Source organism: Phodopus roborovskii, unplaced genomic scaffold (genome assembly GCF_943737965.1).
Source record: "Phodopus roborovskii unplaced genomic scaffold, PHOROB, whole genome shotgun sequence".
In the NCBI taxonomy this organism is placed as follows: Eukaryota; Metazoa; Chordata; class Mammalia; order Rodentia; family Cricetidae; genus Phodopus; species Phodopus roborovskii.
In genome coordinates, this window is record NW_026126549.1 from 11487483 (window position 1) to 11505830 (window position 18348).

The window sequence follows — 18348 nt, forward strand, 5'->3', positions numbered from 1 at the left end:
ATAACCAAAAGGTTTAAACCATGTTATACCTCAGAGTTGAAGATGAGTGAGGAGTCAAACACAAGATGAGGAGACGACACTGAAAATCCAACATTTTAAAACCACATATTTTAGTTTTGTAAAACAGGCTAATTTTACTGAAGCACAGGAAATGCCTAACTCCCTCATGGTTTAGTCAGTGTAAACGTCTATTCTATTCTATTTAGAATTTACCTCAAAATATAAGATGCTGAGCCTCTTATACAAATAGCCCAATAACTAGACACTGGCTAGACAAAGTTTTTGTACTTCTGTGAAAAATTGAAATTCAGTCATGACGACTGCCTTGCTGGGGTCTCCAGGGAAATATTTTTTTTTCCTATTGAAGCTCAGATACAGTTTACCACATAGTGAGATAAGAGAGGCATTGATTTCCAAAGCAGCTAGAAGGGATTTAAAAAATGTGTTCAACTTATTTTTTCACTTTCAATTTTTGAGATTCCTCTATATCATGTACACTTTACAATATTTATATGGATTTTAGTTTTTGTGGGTATTTTCACATTGATAACTTTTAATTTCTTCATTAACCCAGTGCTTTTGACAGAAAATTTCCATGCATGCATATACAATAAATATCTTTTATGGTCAATAGTGCTCATACTTAAGGATTGTGTTAGATACTTTTATAATCCATCCCATTTCCCTTTGGCCTACTACTCTACTTGTACCATTAATGACAACAAGCTGTGCCTCTGACATTTGACAAAATGACACCTCAGGTGTGTGCCTCTCACCTGAGTTCTCTTGGTTGCTCTGTTCACTAATGCTTGGCTCATCTGGGTCATGTGAAGACTTGGCACTGAGGGAGCACTGGCGCCCGTAGCAATCCTTGATCTACTGGGAAGCAGAGCTTGTGCTTCCTCTGTTCCAAGAACAGAGGAAGTGTATTCTGTACAGATTTAGTGAGGGCCTGGAAACACTGAGTCTCACCTCCCCCTTAACATCCTGGTAACAATGCATTCTCAATGAGCATCACTTCTTCCTGTTTCACACTTCTCAATCATTCATGCTCAATTGGCTTTAGTGTAGTTGGCTGTAGTCATTAATAAATAGTCAAATATTACATAAATAGAAGTTTAATGGCAACTATTCATCAAGTCTTTGTGGTAGGATTTGCTTAGGAAAAAATTCAAACCAAGCTGTAGAATTTAAGAAACAGACAGTTTGTGTTGACTGACAATAGAATTAACTAACTAGGTTATTTCTCTTATTATATAAACTAAAGGCATAGGTTCTAAAGACAAATTCATCTCTTTTTGACATTAATTAACAATAAGGATACACACACACACACACATCTTGCTTTTTTTATAAACCTCAGCTTTTAAATAAAAATATTAATGATAAAAATCACAAATCTATACCAAATACTCTATACCAAATCTATACAAATCACAAATCTATACCAAAACAGAGTATAGACTCTGTTTTGATTCTCTAGAGCAGTGGTTCTCAACTTTTCTAATACTGTGATCCTTTAATACAATTCCTCATGTTGTGGTGACCCCCAACATAAAATTATTCATTACCATTTCATAACTCTCATTTTGATACTGTTATGAATTATAATGTAAATATCTAATATGCAGGATATCTGATTTCTGACCCCCAGAGGTGTTGTGACCCACAGGTTGGGACCGCCTGCTGTAAAGATATATGATGATCCATTAATCTTCAACCTAAGCTGTAATTGTATAATAGATAAGAGACTGGGATACAGAAGGGGTTTATTTCACAAATCATAGAATCAGTGCATGGTACTTCAGGGTTGTGTGGGTTCACCCACTTCAGTGCTTCTGGCTTACTGCTTGATGCCTTTTGGGTTGTGATAGTAAAAGAAAAGCATAAACATTTCATATAGCATCTAGAGGACATGAAATTGTCACTAACATTATCAACAAAAAATCATAAATGAAAAATTGAATCCCAGTGAAAAAAAATTGGCAGCAAATACTCCTTTTCTGTTCAGTCTTTGTCAAGTTCTTCTCTCAGACTCAGCTCTTCCATTACTCTGACTTGTTGCTGCTTTATCTTTCTCTAGTTTCTGGCTCCCAATCATCTGCTTCAACTTCTCCCATTTCTTTCCCTCAGACCTCATTTTTCTCAATTGCAAAGCCATTGACAGTTCAGCATGAGAAATGTCAGAGACAGTTTATTTTCATGACGTTCCCTTCACAATTTCACTAGAATAAATGTTATTGGTAGAGTCTGGGACCAAGCACTCCAGAATATATGCATATGCATAGTGTTTATCAGATCCTTCAGTACATGAATAGGGGCTTCTCAGCAATTCCAAGGAATGATCCAGAGGGCCTTTCTGCAGTCTTTTCTGACCAGGAGGGTGTTAAAGATAGTAGGCAGTGCAGGCAACTCACCAAATAAATTAAATAAACACTTTATTTGATTCATTGAAAAGATCTCTTATTTTTTAATCAATATTCTAAATGTTAAGTGATTCATCTTAACCTTTTTTTGCAAATGATAACCACTGAATATAATTTGCACATTCCAAAGAATCCTAGAGAGAACTTTAATTAAAGTACCTGGCATCTTCTCTAATTATTGTACTTTCCACAATGGCCAAGACATGTCTAACTATAGTCTGTATGCCTTTGTCAGTGTGGAAAACTAGAGGGTGTAGATAGGTGAGTGACTGGTGATTAGGAAGGCTTGTGAATGGCTGGTAGTTATAAAGGAGCCTGTAGATGGCATGCAGAGTTTCAGAGTGGGTGTGATTTGTCTCTTTGGCCACTATTAAATTATCCTATGTTTTAGGAAAATGATATCCATGATGCTTTGACACTTCATTAGCATGAAGGACATATGGATCAACATCATGTGAATTTGATATTCTTTCTTAAAGCTGCATTCTCAGACACTGTATTTAAATTCACTATGTAATAACCTAAAAAAGAATCATTAAAAAGTGGTTGGTACATTGACCTGTCTAGTATTTTAGTTTCCCTTTAATCAGTTGCTTGTTCAAGTTTGTGGATAATAGTCAATTAACAAAAAAGAATCTGCATATTAAGGGACTTGAATGTATGAACATTTCACACTGAAATATCACACCAGCTGAAGAAGTTGTATTTTGTTTATTGCTTGTTTCAAATGAATAACCAAAGAAAAAGTAAAACTTTCATGGCTCATAGAATCAGAATAAATGGTATAAAGACTTGTCTATTGTCAAGAATATTCATATCCTGTATCTTGGGAAATACCAATCTGTCTCAGGGGTACATAAAGTTTGGCCACAAATTTAACCTTATGTTTCTTGTGGGTTTAGTTAACTCAAAAAAACAAAAATTCCCCCTCTCTCCCATTGCACATTCTGAAACATCCTATGGCCAATTTTTAACCACTTGATTTGTACAATACTTCAAAATTGTAATGAAATACAGTTCTTAAGAGGGGACATTTTTAACACCAGTAAACACTAAAATTATCATCGCATTTTCCACTTCCTTTAAGTGACTTCACATTTTGTTGATAGTTACAGGTCTAAACAAATTTCTACTGCTTGCTTAGAGAGACCTGCACATATATATCTCTTCATGTTGACATGATAGTTCATCACTGATCATCACCAAAGTCACCCAGAGTCTGTCCCAGAATGCTTTATCATCATCATACCCACCTACCCATGCCCTGAACTATTAAATCATTTTCACAGGCTCAGCTGGTCTCAAGTCCTCACATATAAAGCATTTTGTGAGGTCATTTCTCATATTTTATCTCACTGTTCAATCAACTAGACTTAAAGGATTTAAAAGGTTTTCTCCTATGAATTAATCATGAGTATTCCTGGGGACAAAAGAGAATTTTACATAAGTACAAAACTAAGTATAAGAATGGTCACTTCATAAAAATCCTCTGTCTTAGAGATGTAGAGAGTAGCTTGCATCCAGGGTCAAAAACCAAGTCATCAAGCAAAGTCACCAACAATGGGCCCAACAGGCAACCAGCTTAGAGGACACCTTCTCATCGGGTATGACTCATCTCCACAGGCAGGCAAAGACCTACCATGGCTACCATGTCTGTCAGCGAACTTTCTGAGGTGATGAAGGCTTTCCTTCTGGAAGCTTTGATAGCTATCTGATTATGTGTGGCCTAGACTCATTCGTTCTGTGTTTCTGGAAGGCATGAAGATAACCAGTGAGAATGAGATTTGTACAACTATATTTCTTAATTGCAGAATGCTGTTATTCAAACATTCTAAGCAGAGCTTGACGTCACCTCAGAGAGGGGGACCTACTACGTACTGATATGTTTTTCTAATCCAAATTTGTTTAGACTTAGCTGCACATACGTACATCACCTTTTTTTGACACCGCCCCTTTTAGTCATGTCAGTAGGACTTATATTCAGTATTACCAAAAAGGTGTCGAAGGTGCTAATCCTAAGTGATTGAATCCAGCTCTTCTTAAACTTTACTATGCATACAACTTTCCTGGGAGATCTTATTTAAATTCTGTGAGTCTGGGGTGAGGTCTAAGACTTTGCATTTCTGACACGCTCTCAGGTAAGAATAAAATTATCCATTGATATGTGTTGCTCCAAGGACATAAGATGACAGAAAATTCCTTCAGACCACCAATGATCTCATATAGGTGACACTCCAAGGCACCATTTGCCTGTTTAGCATGCCTTCCTCAAACCAGAAAACAGGATGCATCATAGCCAGAATTCTAGACGAAGAGCTTGTCATAACAAATCACAGAGCTGAAGATAGAGGATGTATAATAGCACAAAAACTGAATGCTGCTAATTAACTGGAAACAGAAAATCTTCAGTAGCAACATTTGAACTGTTTTTTTTAAAAGCCGGATTTATAGTTCTAATAACTTTGGGTAATTAATAAAAAATTAAAATAATTAAAAGCAAATGTTCTGTGATATAACTGACTCATAAAATAGTTTGATAATTCAAAATGTATAAAAATTATCTGTTTGGGTGCACACCACTCACTCTCTGACATCAGGGTCTAAGAATTTTTGATGTGGTTTTTATCTCCCTACTTACTCTTCTAGGCCTGAGATCTAAGCAGCTCCCAACAGTTTGATGTTCCATGCTCAAAATCTCACAAAGGGCAGTTGGTTTTACCCCAGAACGCCTCAAAAGTGAAGTAGAAGCGGCACACCAAAATAAATGTAAGGAAATTTGAAGTAAATGAATTATTAAAATTCAAAGAGTTAAGTATGAAGAATGGACACAAATAAATAGACAAAAACACAACAGAGACCACCAAAACAAAGTTGTTTTGTTGAAAAGTTTTGCGGGGTAGAGAAGCTTCTCGAAACATTTATCAAGTATAAAGTAGAGGAGATCCAGGCCTGTGAGGTGGCTTAGCAAGAAAAGTACTGGGCTCAGGGACCTGGCATCCTGAGTTTGAGTTTGATCTCTGGGTTTTATACAAAAGGTGGAGAGAACCAAGTCACTGACCTCCAGAATTATGACCTTTAAATGACCACCAAACACACACACTTACTTTATTGATGAAAAGGAAACTAATTACAGGCAGAAATTTAAAAAGTAACACAAGAAATATCAAAAATTATTTAGAAAATTGGTATAGCCTTAGAAAAATATAATTTTATAAAACAAAAACAATCATATAAAAATTAAAGAAATTGAAGTGGCTATACTAAATGTTTCATTCTGACCCCTACACTTTAATCAAAAAAAAAAAAAAAAAATGCTTCAGACCCAAAGGGCCTCCTAGGTTCTACCAAAGTTTCAAGACATATAGTCCGTATCTTTAGTAAGTTAAAGAAAAAATTGTCAGTTTGGCTTATGAGACTAGTGATTTCTGATATTTGAAAAAAAAAAAAAAAAAAAAGAACAAAACACTCAGTGTGTAAAAAGTTCCCAAGGAGGGCACTAGGATTCAGTCTTCCTCATCTCTAGACTTTGCCATTAGCATTTGTATCCAACCCCACTATTACTTTTCCCAGCAGCCATTTGCCTGAGACCCATCTTATTCTTCTAGTTACTAAACCCTGCTGGTACCTACAGTTAATGAAGCCTGTCTCTTTCTTAATGTTTCTAGCTGACTCCACGTCTTCTCTTCCCTCATTAAGAGGTTTAGATTCCATAGCCACAACCACTCCCCATCACACACTTTGAAATCCTGCGGTGGCTGTGGGCTTTTCCTGTCCTGAATAGCTGCTGTCCACAAAGCCTTTCTTCATTCAAAGGAAAAGCTTGAAGAACTGGAGGCAAGAAGGCAAAAACATCAACGCCGACCCAAACAGCAGCCACTTAACTGCTCTACTGAGCATCCCACATGCCCTACATTGGGGGTAGATAAACGATCATTCAATTTTCAGATGATACCAGTAGAGATAAAATAGACTGCACAGACAGAAAACATAACTGGTAGTAAATAGTGAACAACTACATACAAAAGAAGGCGGTATCCCGTGGCTATTGAGCAAAGCAAATAGAAAGTTACTGTTTACAACATACTCCAGAGAAGAAAATCATGTAAACAGAATCCAGAATGACATGCTGCTACCCCAGTTCCACAGTGTGTTTGCTGGCCTCACTCCAGGCTTCACATCAGAGTCTATGTGAGTGGGAAGCCCATGTAGCTATGAGGTTAATACAGCTGTATGACTGGAAACTGAGCAGAGTGGGACAACCAACTTTATCCTGTCTGCATAAAACACTGTGAAGAGACTCAATATAAAAAATAAAGGCTACACAAGAAGCAAAACAAAAACAAACAAACAAACAAAAAACCCAGAACAAAACAGGTTGAAATGACTGTGGCAAAGTTTAAAACTTTAGCATATAAAATGATGAAATCAATGGAGTGACCAGGGAGTTCATGGGAAGGGAGGATATGTTCAATTTTTATATAGGGTAAAGGTCACTATCATAAAATAATGACTCTTATCTTAAGCACAATAACAAAACTAAACAACAATAGCAAAAACTAATTAAAATATGGGAAAATATTTAAATAAACATTGCTTTAAAGAAGATATACAAAGGGTCAACAGTCACATGCAAAGATGTTCAACATTATTTACCATTAGAGAAACACAAAACTACAATGAGATGCCATTCACAAACATTAGATAACTACTATCTAGACACCAGAAAATAGTTGTTGGCAGGCAAGAATGCAGAGAGATTTTGGAAATCTTGTGGGTATTTGTGTGTGTGTGTGTGTGTGTGTGTGTGTGTGTGTGTGTGTGTGAGAGAGAGAGAGAGAGAGAGAGAGAGAGAGAGAGATGTAACACAAATTTATAAAAGACCTAGAGCCAGATATTGGGGTTCAAACTTCAAGCTGAAGTTCAGAAAAATGGGTCACTAGCTGGAGAATCAATGCCTCCTACTCAATACTGATAACCTTACTTCTATCTTTTATACCCTCTAGTGCTGTTACTACCCACTAGTGCATGTGATCTGTTACTCTTTTAGACTGATCCAATCTCATGTATCCCTGGGTGGTCTTGAACTCAGAGAGATCTGCTTACCCCTTAATCCTGAGTCCTAGGATTAAAGGTGTGTATCACCACCTCCTAGCTTCTGGCTGCTGGGATTAAAGGTGTGTACCTGGCTTCTATGGCTTATAGCTGACTTTGTTTTCTGAATTCTCAGGCAAGCTTTAATAAATCATAAATAATATACCACACACACACAGAGAGAGAGAGAGAGAGAAAGAGAGAGAGAGAGAGAAAGAAAGAAAGAGAAAGAGAGTAAAACCACTGTGTAAAACACCACCTGGGCTCCCCAAAAACTTAAAAATAGAATTGCTATACAATACAAGAACTTCTGTGAATATACTCTAAAGAACAGAATAGACAGATCTCAAAATGGACATAATATTGCCATTCAACAGAGTCAAAGTGCAGTGTAATATAAGTGCCATTAAGAAACTAGTGGATAAACAAACTGGGGAAATGACATGAATGAAATATTAATATTCTGTTATTCTGATGTGTGTTATAATATGGATGAACCTTGAAGACATTATGCTAAGTGGAAAAAAAAGTTCTAGTCATAAAAAGACAAGTACTGTGTGATTTCCGTTGCTTGAGACCTGAGAAAAGATGAACAATATAAAATGGAGTGGGACTGTTAAAGTCTGCATTAAGGGAAAAACCAGGAGACATTGTTCATTGGATGTTCAGCCGTATAAATGAGAAGAGTCTGGAAATAGTTGGTAGTGACATCTATATCCTATACTCTTTAAAAGAAAATGGTAGAGTAATTTTTCTTTATACAAATTTTGCCAAAACTTTTAAAGACTAAGATGTGAAAATCATGATAGCATACTGTCCATATGTCAAGCGAGTCTTACAAGACACACCCAGAGAAACTCAACACCCTTCTGCTTTATACCATTCCCTCACAGTTCATCTGCTAGACATGGGAATTTGTGACCATCAAGGTGACAACATTTTGAGTATACTTGCTGTAGAATGGCTAATTATAGGGATTCTGACCCAGGCAGAGACCAGGAACATATTAGAGTGAACTAATAAAAGGAGGTGGAAACTAACTGCTGAAGTGTATGTGAATGGAGTCCCCAGGCTACCCGATGAATGTTCTTGTCCTGGGATTGTTCATCAGATACTGAATGTAATACACAGAACATCCCAAAGATTTACTCTGAAGTACACAGCACTGGTGCTTTTGCAGAGTGACACTCTTACACATTTTAGGACTGCCTCACTTCACTTCCTCTGGAAAGAAAAAAATGGAGATTCTTTTTCATTCATGCTTCATGGTCATTGCCACCATCAAACACATTTCTTTTTCATTTATTCTCTCTCTTTTTTGTAAGCTACAACTTTTATTAACAACCCTGGAACAAATACATTAATAATTCTTTGTGGTTTTATTGCATTTTATACTCTTGAAATAACTTTTACATTCATCAATTAAACCCTCGTATTATCCCTCTTAAGATATTATTTTCCTTTTCCCGGTGGAGAGAACAAAGCTCAGAGGTGAAGTGAGGACACATTGGGGAAATGATTAAACCAGGACTAGCATTAAGGCCTTCTGATATTCTGCCTCCGAGCACACTCAATGGCATCCATTCTAAATAATACACACTTTCCTGTGATATCGATTGGCTGTCTTATTAGTTTTTATATCACCTTTCTATATTAAATGCTTAAATACTTAACTTTTTATGAGACATTTATGCCTTGCCACACATGTGTCAACCATCATCATAAGATGAAGATTACAATTAAGTTTTGAGAACCATTGTGTATAAATCTAGATAATGGTATTATTACCAGAGTTATAGTGAGCCTGGATCATGGCAGTCCTAACAAGCTAGGCTTAATCAATTATATTCTATGGGCTAGTTAAAGTGACAAAGTAGGGAAAGGACATTTATTCAATGTGGCCAATTTGGGAAGAGGAAAAAGGAGGCCAGTGACACGCACTTCCCGAAGCCATCATCTTCATGTTTTCTCTTTGATGAGTTTGATTCATTCCCCAAGTTTTGTGATGAAACTACACTGGTGATAATGGATATTAGGGGTCTAATTGCTGAAGGGCTTTCCATTTTTATTTTTAGAACATTTTAAAGTGAAGTTGTAGGAACTGGTTTGGCAAGTGTGGACTAATGATTAAATCTTTACTTGAAAATTGTCTTCTCACTGATGCTCAAATTGCAACTTCATTTGCAATAGGTACTATTCATGCTGTTATATTAAGAGTGACAGATCTACTACTAAGACTGTCAATATATAAGTGAGGAATGATTCCTTATTGGTTATGTTCCTTTTTTATAATTAAGGACTATACTTCACAGTTCAGAGCTCTTGAGGCTCTTGAGTAGTCTCTGTCAGGTGGTAGTCTAGGTCCTGCATATATATATAGCACCATCAGTGGCATATTCATTTGATACTTCAATAACAAGTAAAAAGGAAAAAATCCTCCACTATTTGATTTGTTACCCCGCAGTTCCTACGTGATGATGCCCATAGCTTTCATGATCTGTGTTGTTACAAAAGTATTTCTTATAGAGAGCTTGTGATGTGCCATCTTGCTTGATTCCATGCTATCTCGCCTCTTGTCAATGTGGTGTGGGGAGAGCTGAAATGTGTTTAAAGGTACTGAGCTATCAATGGATGGTGAGTAACAGAACACTAATGTGGCTTTTGTATGAATGGATAGTTTTTAGTGAATTTACATCAATTAAGATAAAACACAAACAAAATAAGCTGGGAAGAATTTTAAAATATTTTAGCGGCAAACATCAAACATATCACTTAAAGAGAGATTCTACCAGTTCTGCTTTTGAAAAGCCATAAATATATATAAATGTTCAGTTCTTGCTTAGAGCACAGCCCATACTCCCAGGATCACAGTTATGCCAAGGGATCTAATCATCTGCTATGCATTATGCCTGAGGTGACTGGTGAAGAAGATCTGGACATCATACTCCTGGGAGGTGGGACAGAAGGATGCCACAAAAACAAGGATCTGTCAATAGAAGGTGCCACACATCTGCCGTGGATCCTAGAGGAGAACCTTCTACCACCACTTTACTAGACCAACATAAATTCCTGAGTGTGTTCTAAATACTTATCCTTAGGCCATGGATAAGTGCAGCTCTGACCCTTCTTCAAAGAAACATCTCTTTGCACCAGAAGGACACCATCACAGAGAGTTGTAACTGGGGAAAATGCAGAGAACAACTGACCAAGATACCCAGCCAGCCCCAGCTGATAACATTTACAACACAGACCCTATACTCAAGACTCAAGGAACATCATGGAAGAGGGTACAAAGAGAAGTAATATCAAAGGTCCAGGAAGCTGCCATGAAATCTCAGCTATGACAGGGAACTTACACCCATGAAATTTCAACATGCCCCCTAAACAAGAACTGAACAATTCCCATAACAGTTGACAACACAATGCAGATAGGGAAAATATCATTGGGCTTCACCCCTCCATGAAGAGCTAACAGGCAATTACATATGGCTGAGAGAGGGAAAATCGGTGTTTCCCAGGGATGAGACTTCTGAATGTTTATACAATACTGAGTGGTCAGCCCTAGAAATGCACACGTGAGCAATTCTGAATATGAAAGGGCTCAGCAGGTTGTATTAATACGTTGATTTATTTACATGTATATGTAACAACAATGGTTAAAGAAGAAGTGGGCATGCATTTGAGAGGGGTAGATATGGGAGATAGAGGAGAGAGATAGGGAAAAGAAATATGGAAAAAAAGATTACTCAGTCTTCCATCATTAGGTCTCAGTGATCTTTTCTTATTAAAAAAGTAACCAACTTGTATTAGATGAAAAAGGAACAGGACAATGGGAAGAGCAAATATTTCAATTCCTAGAATGCCTCCTTTCTCTATCTTTCTTCTTATTTTGTTAAATTAAATGTGTTTTGAGGATCAAATCTAAGATTTCTTCTACCCAGGTTTTAAAAAAAAACTCTTTAAAAATACCAACATGGTTTAGAATTTGCCGCAGACAATGCTGTGGGGACGCTTTCTGCAATGAGGTCCACTGCATGCATTTCTTCATTTCTCTAAGTTCAGTTTCCTGTCTCTAACTGGAGCCCCCAAATGCTTACCTCTCCATTGTTGGGAGTGAGTTCTATGTTGAATCTCTATGATTAGTACAACACTGAAATCAATATAAATATTTTAAAGATCAGAATTAAAGAATTTAGGGACATTTACAAATCTTTATTTGATTTCCTTTATATGTTCTGAGGAAGAGAAATATGAGGAAGAAAATGAAAAAGGTTTCCTAAAGTATGTAGCTACTTTTATAATGTCCTTTCTAATATTAAGATACAAATATATTTACTGCCTTTATCACATTAACCCATGTCATAAAGTATTTAATAGCCCTAACCCAATGGACTCCTTTGTATTTATCTTGCACTTGTGACAGAAATACTCAGACTTAAAGATGAGAAGTCATTTCTTTAAACTAGAAGGAACTTGAAGTCATTTTTACTGCATTCTCCATTGCAAGGGGCACACAGATTGCCACCATTTTCTTCTTTTCCCATTCATTTGAAACAGGCTATATTTCAAACTAGGACTTCCTTATCCCATTTAAATCTCTTCTAATTATGATCGAATGAAAAGAAATCAATTGAAATATTGGGCCAGCTTTCTGGTTTATCTTCAAAGAAAATTTTAAACATGCCACTACAAAATGATAACTTCCTATGAGCTCTGAAGACTAAGCTGAACCAACTGGCAGTTTGAAAACAAGTTTAGTAACTAAGCTCAGTAGCCCACAGGAAAGACCAGTGTTTGTTATTAGGACATAAAATGTTTGAAAAGATGGTTATCAGCTAATGTACCCAACACAACAACACCTGGAAGGCCAGGGATTAAATGAGCTCAGAAACCAAAGAGCTATTACAAGCAACCAGGGTCATTGCTTGCATGTTCCTGCCTCTCTCCAGAACACTTAACTTCCATCATGTAAGAGTTCAACCCTTTCTAGTACTGGGAGGCTTGAATGCCTATAGTGAAACGCTAAGATAAATGAAAATTTAATAGCTTTCTACCTGCAACACCTGTGCAGATAAATTGTACAAGGTTTCGGCCGAGTTGAAGAGCCTCGATGTGTTACAGAGGAACAGCTGGTCCAGTCAGTCCTCATTTGCTGAAGGGATTCTGTGATCCCAGCTTGGTGTGGAAATGAATCTCCAGGAATATAGCTAACCCAGGGCATCCATGCAAAAAGCATCTGTCATTTAAATAGCCCAGGGGACATGTCTGCTCTCTTGGCAATGGAAAATGATGAGAAAGGCTACTGCCACCTGACAGAGCAACAGAGTGACACAAGTCTCCATTGCCACCATATCCGGTCCAGGACGAAAGATGTTAACCCAAAATATTCCTTGTAATAAAATGAATATTTGGTTGGTTATGATATGCTTGGTTCTTTCCCATCAATAGGTCCTTAAGCATCATTTTATTTGTTGAGAATATGCATTCTAGGTCATTGTTCTAGTTTTTCCTTTAAGTCTCTAGATCTGGTCCAGGGAAAGAATAATGTAAGAAAGAAAAATTGATCTTGTTTATAAAGAGAAGTACAAACTTTGTAACAACCCATCTACATACACTGTGCTTTCTTCTAACAATTATTACAGCAGATTCAAACACATGTTGCTTAGATGGAAAATATTTTAAAATAAATATTTCTTTTAAATTATCAACCTAAATATCATAATCACCACCACCATCATTATTTTAACTGAACTATTTTCTGAGATCTACTCCTTTACTCCTCTGCTAATTTATAATAATTATCAGTGACCCAGACTGCCATAAATGATCAGTGTCAGGAAATTCCAGGAAAAGCAAGGTGACTGCAATATGTAGCATGTGTTCATACTTGCTCTTCACAACTAATAAGCCACACCCCTGCAAACCAATATAAGATTACCTTTATACTCCATTCTACCCATTTTCACATTGCCTTCCATACTCCTTGGCTTCATCTTCCAATTCTATATCCATTCCATCCTTTGGACTTATCACCCAAGTAAACCTTTCTAGACTCCTCTTAAGTCTCTGTGATGGGATTCCATATTTCATGGTAACACAAGATTAGATGGAAAACTGTCATAAAAATTTTAGAGTATGAGTGCCCATCCCTAAATGGGACAACTATATTGGCTCTACTGTCACTAAGGCTCAGGGAACATTGCAAAAAAGGAAGCAGAAACAATGTAGGAACCAAAGGCTGTGGAGAATTTTCATGACATGCTGTCCAATGGTCACAATGAAGCTACTGCAATCATGAACTCAAAAAATCATGGTTACCTGCAGAAGGCCCACACAAGATAAAGCCAGATGAAGTTCTGATATTGATAGGATTGCAAATCTCAAATCTCCCGGTCCCATCATATACTGATAAGGTATTGGCAATGAATAGTGTCTGGGGGCGGAGTAGAGGATCATTTCTTTGAGGTTACTGGTAGGCTTCCCAATGCTCTATTACAGTGGCTCTCCATGTGTGGATCATGACACCTCTGAGGGTCAAATGGCCTCAGACCATCTGTATTTACATTACAATTCATAATAGTAGCAAAGTACAGCCATGAAGTAGCAACAAAAATAATTTAATGATTGGGGGCCACCACAATATGAGGAGCTATATTAAGGGGTCACTCCATTAGGAAGGTTGAGAACCACTACTCTAGTGCATGGTGCCTCACCCATGCACAATGCTTGTACTTAACTGAATTTAATAAATTTGCATAAAGAAAAATATATGGAGTTGGATAACATTGTTTGGAGGTATTTGGCGATTTGTGGGGGAAAATGTTGCTAGATGTGATCATATTTCATTGTGTACATTTGTGAAATTGAAGAAAAATGAGAAAAAATCATCTTAGGATAGACTATTTTTCAAGTCACTGTTTGATAAAAAGTATTTTTTAAATGATGTTTATTTAAAATGGCAATTTTGAGAGAACATACATTTTTAGGAAAATTGCAGGTGATATGGTTTTCTATACCTCCACTAAAATTTATAAGTTAAATTGATTAGCATTTGGTAATCAGCACAGCATAATGACCTCAAAACAATGAATAGATTATTATGGATGTCTTTTGAGTCCACAATAGTGACCTCTAATTCTTACCTAGTGTTAGTGCTATTCTCATTATGTAATGATTATTCCTACGCCAGTTTTTATACCTTTAAATTATTGCTCAAACATTAGATATGGATTAAGAACAAAGTGGAAGAAATAGCAAGTTATATCTCACTACTGTTTTCAGAGGACTAATAGTTCCCACTTGATTGAGTTGGAGTTTACTTAATGCCAAGTGCTCTAGTCTGGAACTCCAAAGTTATGCTCTACTTACCATAGTTCATTAGATTCCTGGACTTCAGCACACAGAACCTGAGTTCTGTCATTGAATCACTGTGACATTAGCCTACATTGGCTCAAATCCCTTGGACAGTTTCTTATTGTTATTTATTTTTTGCTTTGCTTCCACTTTATAAAGTGGCAATGGTTCAATTCAAATCTGCAGGTGGCCATCTTCATTTTAGAATTGGACTCATTTATCTTCAAGCTACAATCTCTAGAAGCTCCAAAATTTCTCAGCTGTTTCAAATTCACTGCAAATGTTTAGTATTTAAGGCATACTTTTGTTCTTTGCAAATATACTAAATTCACCAACACATGTGTTTTTATGAGTTTAATATGTTTTGTTAATGTCTTTCCAAGATATTTGTGGTTACTGTATGCTTTAGTTCATACCTCAGTACAAAACTCCTGAAAATTTACATATGTGAACCAATTTCCAAAAATGGTATTTATTTTTTTAAAAAATGATTTTATGTGTATGGGTGTTTTGCCTGCATGTATGTCTGTGTACCATATGCACACCTCTTCCCTGAGGAGACCAGAAGAGGGAATCTGATCCCTTGGAACTGTAGATACAGGTTGTTATTAGTTACTATGTGGGTACTGGGAACTGAACCTGAATCTTCTGGAAGTAAAAATTCAGTGATCTTAACTGCTGAACCAGCCTCTACATATGCCATTTATTAGTATACACCATTTTTCTCCTATCTGCTTTAAATGCTCATGACTGACTTTCTAAACATTTGTTCTGTAAGTAGTTGATGGTGGAGCTCGAACACAACCACTAATGGTAGATTCCAAGCAATCTGCACTGTTGAAGTAACTGCTGAGCTAAAGCCAGACCCTTTCTAAATATTTGTAAGCAATTTCCTACATATGTGAAAGATCCCATGACTGTCTCCATGCTAAGTGGTTCACATGGTTATTATGTAACCTGGGAGATGGTCACAGTGGTGACAATATTATATAGAAAGCTTTTAGATCCAGGCTGTTGGCCTTAACCTAGGGATACATCCATGTGTATATGCATGTTGTACTCCTATGATATATATATATATATACATATACATACATATATATATATATATATATATATATATATGACATGCACTTAGATATATGTAAGAGGTCTTGGATAAATAACATGTTAAGTAACTAGTTTTAAGAGGAGAAAATTTTTAGTTCTGCTGAATTAAAAATATGTGATCTGCTGTGAGGTCTAATCCTAACCCCATCACCTCATATAAAACAAGCCCCAAAGGTATGCCCCTGTGTTGTAGGGGAACAGGATTGTACACACAGATCTGGACCAGGGAGAGATTTGTTTTGAAATTTACAAATATTGCAGGTCCTTTCACTGTTTTTTCAGGTAGTTCAGCCTGACCTGAAACTCAAGCTTCTGGGGGCCTCTATCATGACCAGTGTGAATTTTCTTCTTCTAATACCGTGTCCCATTTCTCAGTGAGTGCAACCCAGTCATCACTGATACCATCTTAGAAATTTTCTCAGGATAGAGGAAGAAACTATTAATTAATAGGAAATGTCTAGAAAACCAAATATTTGAGGTGAAGGTTTGAACTTGTGTGCTCAAGTGATCCTCCCCAATGAGTCTCCTGTTATAGTCATTATCTAATATGTTTAGTATATAGTTTCTGAAGTATTGTATTTATGGTATTGCCTAGTCTCAGACAGTTTGGGAGTCCATTCCCATTGTAATTTGGGGGTATTTATTTGGCTTTCAAAAGAATGATAATAATTTAGTTTTTTCTCTTTATATATATATTTAATTTTTTAAAATTTTAATTCTTTAAATTTTTCTTTTTTTAATTTTTTTCCTTCCCCTCCCTTGAGAATGATAACTTAGAAGAAATAGCTTATCTGCAATTATAATTTTAGGGTTAAATTAATGATGAGTTTGTTTCATATAATATCTACTCTCTGCCATATTCATGTCTGTTCTTTTCATCTTGTTTACAATTTAAAGTTTTGACCAATATGTCACTTTAATAAATTAATAGTATTATTATGTTTCAGTGTCTGGAAATGTCTTATTGTGAAGAAGAACACTTATATACATATGTAAAATGTCAAATAATTTGAGTAAATTTTTAAGGCATTAAATTTCCACATGATTCTTTCTTATAGAAATACTAGGATTTTTAGAAAATGACACACTAGCAAATCTGAAAATAAATAGGTAGAGGACTGAGGTTATAATTCTGGTAAATTTAGAAGACAGAACTGCGTGCTTAGCAATCTGCAAAGATTTGGTTCAGTGTTTTTACAAAGTTGTGCTTTTGTCACATGACCAGTTCTCCATACCGTTAATTCACACAGAACTTCCTCCATATTTTTTCAGTGGTACTAGTCATCATTTCTGCTGTCTTTGTATCTTTCGTTCATTTTTTTCACTCATTAAACAATATTTGCTGAAGCCCTGTGATGTTCCAGGCAGTGAGGCCTACTGAAGTTTGTAGCAGATGGTATGACAGACTGCTTTCTAAGGACTTAGATCTTCATCCTGTTTTTGTGATGATACTGTGGAAACTGATATCTACTGTAGAGTCTAGTGACCACCTTTTTTAAATTTTCTTTTCTTTCTTTTTCTTTTTTCTTATTTTTTTTTTATAAACTGAGCTTAGCTACATGCTTTTAAGGATACAGGATATCCAGTGGACACTGTGGTACTGCACTCATCAGGTCCCTACATGGACTCCCAATGCCACCCTAGTTCTCATTTGAGGCCCAGTTCTTGCCAATGTTCCATATTCCCACTGTGCCCCTATTAGTTGGCTAAAAGCCCTTAGAGGAAGGAATTTTATCTTTGATATCTACATTTTTTCTTTGCTATTAAGAGTTTTCTGTGTATTTATCTAAGAAAGAGGATTCAGTTACTACTGAAAGTATGTCTTCCTTAGGATTGACTCTAATCATTAATTCCTGACTTCTTGTACATCAGTTCCATTGGTGATACATCTCCGAATCTGAGATGCATTGCAACAGATTATCTGGATGCTGGTTTGGTCATTTGCACTTGGACATATGCCCCAGCATCAGTATTTCATGGAAATGATAAGCAGCTCTTGTCAATTTACTTAGAAACATTGCTCTGTATTTCTGATTAAATTTGTATTCTTTGACCATAATTAAATGTTTTCCTTTATAAAAGTAGCTGTGGTCATGGTGCCTCTTCATAGCAATAGAAACCCTAATGATGATAAGATGGAGAGGTAAAGGATAACTATGCTACATAGACTCAGAAAGGCTAGGAAACAAGTAAGGCCAAAGCATAGATGCATGGATCTCCTGGGAAGGGGATATAGAAGAGATCCCTGTGGGTAGATTGGGAGAGGGTGAAGGTGGGAACATGAGAGATTTGGTTGGGGGTTGGTTGGAGGGGAAGAATACTCAAAGAAACTATTGGAAGTGGGGGCATTTCAGGGTCAGGTAGAAAC